This window comes from Crocodylus porosus, unplaced genomic scaffold (assembly GCF_001723895.1).
Source record: "Crocodylus porosus isolate Cpor-Errol unplaced genomic scaffold, CroPor_comp1, whole genome shotgun sequence".
Lineage (NCBI taxonomy): Eukaryota > Metazoa > Chordata > Crocodylia > Crocodylidae > Crocodylus > Crocodylus porosus.
The window spans coordinates 39,495,850-39,505,967 of NW_017728931.1; the positions used below are offsets into that span (position 1 = coordinate 39,495,850).

At 42.4% G+C, this 10,118-nt stretch overlaps 1 long non-coding RNA gene across 1 annotated transcript in view; it reads right to left on the reverse strand.

Annotated features, from left to right (window-relative positions):
• Window positions 1-756: 756 nt before the first annotated feature.
• LOC109316511 overlaps window positions 757-10,118 on the reverse strand; it is a 16,236-nt gene continuing 6,874 nt past the window's right edge. Inside the window, exons 2-3 of the long non-coding RNA XR_002102862.1 lie at window positions 9,702-9,706; window positions 757-768 (exon numbers count right to left, since the gene is read on the reverse strand). This is a non-coding gene — a long non-coding RNA (uncharacterized LOC109316511). The remainder of the gene's footprint in view (window positions 769-9,701; window positions 9,707-10,118) is intronic.

Consider the following 10,118-nt stretch of genomic DNA (forward strand, 5'->3'; position numbering starts at 1 on the left):
AGGGAGTGGGGAACACTTGAAGTTTGTCTGCAGGCTTTTCCCTACCTCAGGAAATTCTTGCTAATTTTTCTAAATCATCACATGGGCAAAAAGTCTATAAAGTGACTTTCCCTACTCCCTTTCTCTTCAAACACGCCTAGAGCTCCCTGCTTCATATATCCAGCTTAAAAGAGATGGACATGTTTTCCCTCTGTGAGGGTAGCTCCTCTTTATTTCCTTTCACCTCCTGATTACCTACTGTATGTAGCTGGGTGGCCCTCACTCCAGGCTTTACACTTCTAATAGACATCACAGGTCAGTCCAAGTTACGTGCCTGTCTCCAAATCAAATCATTAACTTCTTTCCTGCCACGCTCAGTGTGAGATGTATATGCTTAGTCAGTCTTTCTGCGGTTCTCAGCTTAGCTGTGTGTTTCTGGATTGAGGATACTGCTTTAAGACCTAGTGGCAGCAGGATGCTGTTTTAAGAACATATGCACAGTGTCACCAGGAGTTAATACCTCCAAAGAGTCTCCCAAATGTGAGATCAGCCTTTATAATGGGAAAAAAAACCCCAGACTCAGGAAAGAAAAGAAGGCTGCTAATTTGTTAACTGGGAGGAATAAAACTTCACATTTTCTTTTTCTGCATCTCTTGATCAAGTGGGAGATGCGTTTTTCTCTCAAAGTTTTCACATTGCAAGACATCATGGTGGTATCTGAGCACATTCCACCTGAAATTAATAGAAACAGCCAAGTCTCTAGTGAACTTCATGGAGTCTCTGGCACTTCTGGAAACAAAATTGCCTGCAACAGTTTTTCTGCAAGAAAAAAAAAAATCTGTGAACCTGTGTGTATGTGTGTGTGAGAGAGAGAGATCACTCCTGCAATTTCATACCATCTCACAATATTTAGAATTTCTCTTTACACTATGGTAGCACTGAGGCAAAAGCATAGGGCTTTTTCAACAGAAGGGTAACAAGCTGTTTTTGTAGCCTGAGCTGTGGCAGTGGTCAGGGAAATGGCAATAGCCACTGCCAATCTTGTTCCCCTTCTAAATGTGTATGGGTGGTACCCTGCTCACCCATCCCTACTGCTCTTCAGATGTGTAGATCACATCCCCAGCACTTCTGGGGAATGCTGCTGCTGAGTACCCACCACCTACTTGTCCTCTTTTGCAAGCATGAAACATAAAATGCTGCTTAGTTCTACAAAAAAAAGTTTGCTAATTAGATCTGATATACATTTTTGGCTCTAGCTGCCAGATGGGCAAAGTTGCCCCAGTATGCAAAGGTTGAGCTCTATTCTTTCTGATGTGCACATTGTGACCCCTAACAAAAGATTGTGTAATTATAACAAAGTAAACAACTGTGGCCATGACACACATAAACAGAGAACCTAAACTTTCCATTTCACCCCTGAGAATGCTCATAATTTCCCAAACACATTTGAAATGCAAAAACAGTGTCAAGTTAGCAAGTAAAAATAGAAAGTAAAAGAGAAAATACAAGCCATTTTGTAGCAGCTCCATACTTTATCTTCTATTCTATTCTTTTCTATTTTATTCTTTTCCTTTATTGCACTCAGCTCCCTGGTGCTTGAGTGCATTCATAATGCAGTACAGATTTTCTGCATGGGAACAGTAACATAAAAAAAAAAAAAAACCTGTGAAAGGAAGCAGTAATATCATTATTTCACAGGAATTACTTAAAGTGAAGCAATGTAAGCTTCTTTTGATGTATTTCATATAGTCAGTCAAGTGATGGAATTATATTTAAGCCGAACAGTTTCTTGCAAGTGTTTATTTTTCATAAACTCAGCGTTTTCATGAAGAAAAATTGTGCCAAGCAGCATCTTCATCCCACATACTTTCAAATTCCCTTAGGATATAAGGGCTGGCCTCAATATTCAAATGAGGTCAGAAGAAAATTTCCATCTCTTTGCACTTATCTTGCCATCTTACAAAAACTAGCAGGCAGACAGAACGTGAGACACATCAGAGAATTCGTCAACAAGTTCTGCCTACGTGGCTTAGCTGGCTATGAGCCCATTAAGGTCATACATATGAGCCTGAAGATTTCTCTGTGTGCAACATGGCTTTCTGCAAAGAACTGCTCAGACTAACTTGGTGGATCCTTTGCACCCCAGCTGCAAATTGTGGAAAACTCAGATTGAAACCTAAGAATCCCAGCTAAAAACATGCTTTAATGGTAAAGTGGAATTACTAAGGATATGTCTAGATGACACACCCAGGATTGCTTGGGGGGAACCGCTTCACAATGCAATGTGTTTAAAATGGTCATGCCTAAGAAATACATATTTTAAAAATCCATCTAACTGCACAACCATACAACATGCTGAGTGCATGTAAAACAGTAAGCAGTATATAAGTTAATGTATAAGATAGATACGGATGTATTTATGCTTTGTGTACACATATCAAATATAGCACATCCTGGGTATGTCTACATGTGAAGCTACATTGCCATAGCAATGCATTACAGCAACGTAGCATCTGCAGGCAAAAACATGATGCTGTAGCTACCTTGCCATAGTGATGTGCTACCTCGTTATAGCATGTTACTATGGCAATATAGAGCCTAAAAATAACTGTGCACTATGCACATGGTGCAGTATGGGCTGTTACTGCACTATCATTTAGAACTTCCAAAAGGAAGTACTGGTGCAGTAATGACATTGCTGTAGTGACATGTGTAGACATGCCCACTGAAGCACTTCTACACAAAACATTTACTGTGGAATAGACCAGTGAGAATCATAGAAACATAGAACCAGAAGGGGCCTGTAAGATCATCAAGTCCGGTTTCCTGCTGTGGACAGGAAGTTATTGGGCTCAGATGAGCTCCACAAGGTGCCTGTCCAGCCTCATCTTGAACATCTCCAAGGAGGGTGGCTATACAACCTCTGCTGGGGGGTGTGTTCCAGATTCTGTTGATCCTTACAGAGAAAAAGATTTTCATTATATCCAACCTGAATTTATCCTCTCTTAGTTTATGCCCATTGGTCCTCATCCTCCCTTGAGGTGTCCTCCTGAATAGTTGCTCTCCTAGTTCTTGATGCTCTGCCCTGATGTACTTGTAGGCAGCTATCAAGTCACCTCTCAGCCTTCTTTTCCTCAGACCGAATGGGCTCAGTTCCTGGAGTCTCTCCTCATAGAACCTACCCTCTTGAGCTTATCTACATCCTTCTTGAAGTTCAGTGCCCAGGACTAGGCACAGTACTTCAGCTGAAGCCTCACCAATGTCGAATAGAGAGCCAGGAGTACCTCTCCTAGATCTATTGGCCACACATCAGCTGATGCACACCAGAGTTTTGTTTGCCCTTTTGGCAGCCTTGTTGCACTGCTGGTTCATATTCATCTTCCAGTCAATTGTGACCCCCAGATCTTGTTCAGAAGCTGTGCCAGCCAGTGGACCATCGCCCATTATATATTTGTGGTGGGGGTTCTTCCTACCCAGGTGAAGGACTTTGCACTTCTCCCTGTTAAACCTCATCTGATTTCATTCTGCCCATAAATCCAGTCTATTGAGGTCATCCTGGATCTTCGCCTTATCCTCTGGTGTGCCCGCATTTCCCCACAGCTTGGTATTGCCATGCTGGTTGCTTTTTAGCACTCCATCCATTACCAGCTTGTAGTTGATGGCCTCCTTAACCAACTTTTCAAAGATTTTACCCAGGACTGAGGTTAGACTGATCAGTCTGTAGTTTGCAGGGTCATTCCTCTTCCCTTTCTTAAAGATGGGCACTATATTGGCCCTCTTCCAGTTGTCTGGGACCATTCCCAAGTTTCACAACTCTTCAGACAACTTGGCCAGGGGCATTGCTATACGTTCAGCCAGTTCGTTCAGGACTTTTGGGTGCAGGTTGTCAGGCCCAGCAGTCTTGAAAATGTCTAAGCATTGTAGAAGATCCCTCACCTTTTCTGGACCCATTTCACGTAGGCTGTTACCTTCCCCTGTTCCCTGGGCCTCTGGTCAGATAAGCAGCCTCTGTTGGGTTTCAGGAATACCAATGCAAAGTATGTATTTAGTAGTTCTGCCTTGCATACGTATCAACTGATGGTCAATAGGGTGGACCAGTTCAGAGATACTTACTGTAACATCATGAATCTTGGCTTCTGAAAACTACCCCATGCTCCTTGGCTCCTGGACCACTACCCCATGCTCCTTATCCATGTGGGCACCAACAACACAGCAAGAAGTATCCCTGGGAAGATCATAAGAGACTACAGGACCATGGGGGCAAAGCTCAGGGACCTAAGAGCACAAGTTGTCTTTTCCGTAATCTTCTCAGTTATGGGCCATGGTTGTCGGAGGGAGAAGTATATCGAGGAGGTCAACCAAAGACCTCTCAAGCAAAGGGGTCTGGCTGACAGATGGCTCCCTCTGTGCCCCACAGCAGAGAGTCTCCCACAACTACCACTCTATGTTGTTTCCTTTCTGGGGTTGGTTGATCCCTCATGGGTGCATTGTCTGTTGATGGTGAGAGGACTTCATAACTATTGTGCAGTGTTATTGGTGGGATCACTGATGCACATTGTGGCTTCACTTGTGACGTGACCAGTTTCCACCTGCTATCAGCTGGGGTATCTTGTTCAGGCCCACTCATCAGCTTGGTCTCTGTGGTGTTCTTGTCTAGGTGTAGGGCCTAGCAGAAAGCATCAGTAAGCATCACCTTGTGTTCCCTGATGGTATGTAGCCCATCCACCTCCTTTTGTACCTCACTAACCCTGCCCTGCACAGCCTCCACCAAGGACCTCAACCCACAATTAACTCCTCAGTAAATGTCTCAGCATCTATACATGTGCCCCTATTAGGCTGGAGGAAACTAATACACTCTGTAGCAGAGTAGTACTTGTAAATACAAGTACTGCCCTGTTGAGAAGTTTTTTACTTCACAATAGCACATGTGTAGATGCTGATATGCCTGGATCAGGCACCAGGGTGCTTCAGTCTGGGGGCTACCTGCTGGCTAGTCCCACACTGAAGCACCTCAGTGTCCCAGTCAGCCTTTCCACAGCCTGTTAAGCTAGGTAGGAGCAGCCCCAGGCTGGCAGGAGTTTGTTGCCTCACATTAATTGCATGTGTAAATGCACACACTGCCATATGCTGCTGGTTATATATTTACAGGGGTATAGGTTGTAGCCATGTTGGTCTAAGGACAAAGGCAGACAAGGTTCTTTGAGTGAATCTGATATCTTTTATTAGACCAACTTAAATAGTTGGGGGAAAAATTTAAGCAAGCTTTGGGGTTTAAAAACCCTTCATCGGGCTGAGGAAGTCTCTGCACTTGGTGTGTGCTCTTCAAAACACTTCTCAGAGATGAGCCCACCTTGTCAACCTCCTGGATTTTTTTTATGTGAATAGCACAATTAATATACAGACCCCATAAAAGGGCTAAGTATTAAAAGAAAACAATCTGAAGGTAAGTTCATAAAATATGTAGGAAACAGTAGAACACTCTTAAAACTTGTCTAATGAAAGGTAGTAGACAACTGCCAAGCCTCTGGATCAGGGTTTTATGCATAAGAGGTCTAGCCACATGTCTGGTGAAACTGCTTGTATGGAGCCCTAAGACCATCACACCAAGACCTTCAATGCATAAACCTAGGTAACAGAATGGAGGAATGGAAACCGCCCAAGATCTACCATCCCTGCTTTAGACCATTGAGACAGAAGCCAAAGGTCAGACTGAGTCCAGCTGTTTAGTGCCTTGATGGCTGTAGCTTCTTCCAGAAAGCAACAGACAAGGACTGTGGCTGGATGCCTAATGCCTCAGTGAGGGCACACTTCTGTCAGGGCACACTTCTGTCCCTTATCATTTCTCCAACCAAAAAGTATCCACAAGGCAGTGGAGGCTAGGGTTTTGAGGCACCTTATATTTGCCTTACTCTAGAGGATGAAACGCTGATATTTTATAGGAGATACCCCACCATGAGTAGTCCTACTATGCTGCCACAAGGCCTTCCAATCAGATGCAGTTTACAGTCATAACCCAAGTCTTCGGTATAATAATGCAGAATTATTATATAATAATAAGCTAAATTATTTCAGCTAGTTTTGTGTCATCCCCTCCCCTACCTTGTGATCTTTTCTGAAGAGATGGTTGCAAACTGCTTGGGATTTTGTGGCCTCTAGGAAGGCTATAACATGACAGCCCTTATTATGATTTTTTAAATTGTCTGTCTTTGTCTTTATTTTCACTTCCTACCACATTTCAAGGGCTCTTTGGGCACAGAGAGGGAGGTGCCATCACGTCTTCTGGAATGTCATGTAAATTTCTCAGCAAGAAGGAGCTGCCTGGTGGAATTTAGGGTGGGTGTCTGTGTGGGGGAGTTGGTCATATGTGCTTTCTTTCTTTTTTCCCTGATAGCCAGACTATTTTAATCTTTTCAGTGGTAATGATGTGTGTGGGGAATGATTTTGTTGTTTATTGAAGCAGTTAAGCCATAATTGCAGGGAGAGGGTAAAGCAAATGGCTTTTTCTTATATTTCTTGCTGTCATGTCTATGCTAATAAGTCAGATTGCTACATTTGAGAAATAACATATAGAAAACCACCAGCAGGGCAGGAGAGAAGGGTAAAGAGAATGGGGAGAATAATGAAAGAAAACTATATCCCCTCAATCTGTACAAGGGGAGGGGGAAGTAAGTAAGATATGTAGATTTTCAGGTCTGATTTCTCCCCTGACAAGAGAAGAAAGATTGGATAATCCAATTTACAGGGACATTTAAGGCATTTATCTGATTTTCCCCACATCTGTGTTATCTGTTATGTTGTCCAGACATTACAGAAATGTTGTCTGGATATGACAGAAACATGACCTTACCATATTGCATATTATTTGGAATTCTGAAAATGAATTAATTCATTATTGAAGGTTATGGAACACACAATTGCCTTGTATCCATGGGTATATTCCCTTTTCTTCAGAATATTTCAGAGGAAATTTCTACTTCAGAATAATTTTCTTTTTCTTTTTCACAGTTTTCACTTCTTGGTATTCCACTTCAGAATATAGATATATGTAGATATATAGATATAGATATCCATTAAACAAACACTAGTCAGCAAAGCAGTGAAATACTTTGAAATACTCTCAAACAGGTCCACATCTTTGAACATTTTCAATATACTGCAGAGCATAGGCCACTTCATCAATGTCCCAGGATGTGTCTATATGAGCTGTTTACTGTGGAGTTGCCTAATTATTTCTGCAGCAAACATCTGGGTGTCTACACATGCAGCCCTATTAGGCTGTAGGAAATTAATAAACTCCACAGCAAGTTACAATACTACAATACAATACAATACAATACAAACTGCTGTGGGGGGTTGTGTACAGCAACGCACGTGTAGATGCTGACCAGGCTGCTGGGTTATGAGGGTGCTTCAGTGCAGGGGCTGCCTGCTGGCTAGCCCTACACTGGAGCATCCTCATGTCCCAGCCAGCCCCTCTGCAGCATGTTGAGCCAGGTTGGAGCAGCCCTGAACTTACAGGCTGACCCCCTCCCTCCCTCCAGGCCTCCTGCCAACTGCAGCTACTCCAACTCAGCTCAGCTTGTGGAGGCCCCGGGCACACTAAACTGTGCTGGAGTTTATTGCTACATATTAATAGTACATGTAGACAGTCTCCAGTCCATCATGTTGAATCCTTTGCCTCAGATAACACCAAGTTTGGCAGTCCAAGCTGGTGAAGGTGTGATGTTTCCTCCCTTTCTGATACCAGGGAATATAAGGTCAATGTTAACACTCTCAGTTTAAGTTTAGTGAAGTGTGGGTAGTTAAAGGATTAGTTGATGGAATTATGACCCTTTTATCATTTTAATCACTGGTTCATATTTAATTCAAGACTGCAATGACTGAAAGTCATAATCCAAAGTCTTCCTATATTCAAAGTCAGTATTTGAAAGAGTTGGTGCCCCCTCTGCCCAGTTCAGAAAATCCACATTAAAAAAAACACCACTGACACCCTTGCTACCAGACTCATCAGGACAGTAAGATGCAGTGGGCATGGACATAATAATTTTCCCTCAGTGCTTTTGTCTCTCTCAGAAGTCCATTGACAACAGAGAGTTCATGGTGGAAGCCTGCCAATACTCCCTCTGTTCCAGGGATAGATTTATAATCCAAGGCTACCACCATCTTAAACACATTTTATGAGTACTACATATAAAAAATCTAATGAAAGCGGCTTTTATTACTCATGTACAAAAGTCCAATTCCCTTTTGTTCTTTACTGAAAGCAGAAGCCCTGACTCTTTTTCCCTAGTCATGTGCCTCAGATTTGTTAAGGACTGTCAAAAAAAAGTCAAAGAAACCATTTAAAGAATTTCAAAAGTTTATAAAGAGAAGAAACCATTCAGCAATCTTAACTCCACAACAGACAAGCTTACATTGCATTTCTCATCATCAGCACCATAACAGTAAATCTCAGAACAACATTTCTAGGGCAATTATGACATATTGGCAGAGTGGGAATATAAGATAACCTACCTGAGATCCTTTATATAGTGCTTAAGGGATAGCAAAGTAAATTGCACAGCATAGAGTGTCTCTTTTGTGTTGCTGTACCTTAATTTTGTTATTTTGACTGATAGCTAAGTAGTCAGCAAATTGTCCCAGAACAGAGAGAGAGAAATTTTACAGAGAAGATACAGTAAGGAATCCTCTTCATTCAGCCTACCTTTGTAGGCTGTCAGTTATGTCTATGTTTTTAAGATGATAGAGAAATAGTCACTCAGGCTGGTCACTGTGTAAAATGCTGTAGCACAAATTGGGTGCATCTACATATGCATTAACACACTTTAGTTAATGCACACTAAATCTAGTACCTCCATTGTGAGGTACTAGGAAAATGAACATTAATCTGTCTTAATGTGCATTAACTAAAGAGCCCAAGTGCCTATACATGAGTGCAGAGGCTACTCTAATATGCTGGAATTCCAGCACATCAAAGCGGACTTGATTAATCGAGTCTGCTGGAACATGACAATTGCCATACTCCAGCAGCCTCCTGTGTTTCATGTATCAGAGTCCCCGTGCTTAAAAATGCCAGTGAGGGTGCCTGAACTAAAGCTCATCAAATGAGCTTAAGTTCAAGTTTCTCCACTGCTGCTGGAGCACAGGGATGCTGATAAAGGAGATGCAGCAGTGCTTTGATTAGAGTAGCTCTTGGAGCCACTCTTAAGTAAAGCTTCACCTCCTCCATCCCTGGAGCACGTGTAAGAATGGCCCGTGGTTTTTAAGTGAAGCCTAATGCACATTAACCTATTTTATTGCACATGAACTAAATAGCATGTTTTTTTAGTGATGCTTTAATGTGCATTAAAATAGGCTAATATGAATTAAAGCACACATATAGATGCACCCACTGTTTCAGAAAAGAAATGTTAAGGCCTGGTCTGTACAGCCTCTGGATCATGGTAGGGAGTGCCACAGTCAAGCAAGGAGTGCCTACTTGTGTGCTCTATACCCCAGAATACATATAATGTAACCAGGGTGCTGGGTGTATACCAGTGAGCTCATTGCCTCAGGAGTGTTTATGGCATGTGTTGCATGCTACATTAAATTAGTTGCTTTGCATCCATTTCAGGGCATAACGCACATGGAGCATGTGTGCACAGATTAACTATACAGCTTACTCAAGCAGTCCAAAGGATCTGAAAACATGCCCTTAAAGCCTTCTCACTGCCTCTTTTTACCCAGTCTGGAGAAGGTGTCATAACATAGAACAAGCATTTTGATGTGTGTACATGTGAACACCACCTCCCAATAAGACAACTGACCAAGGAACTTGCATATGAACAAACTGAGTCTGATTCTGCTGAAAAAGCTGTAAGGCTTAGATTCAAGAAAGCGCTCCTATTTAGGCCAGAACATATTCAACTTTAAGTAGGTGCCACTGAAGTTAGGAGGATTTAAGCATATGCTTCAAATTAAACATACAATCAAGTGCTACTTTCATAGTTTCATAGTTAGTAGGGTCAGAAGGGACCTGAGCAGATCATCAAGTCTGACCCCCTGCTATGGCAGGAAAGAGTACTGGGGTCAAATGACCCCAGCAAGGTGATTGTCAAGCCTTGTCTTAAAGACCCCCAGGGTAGGAGCCAGCACCACTT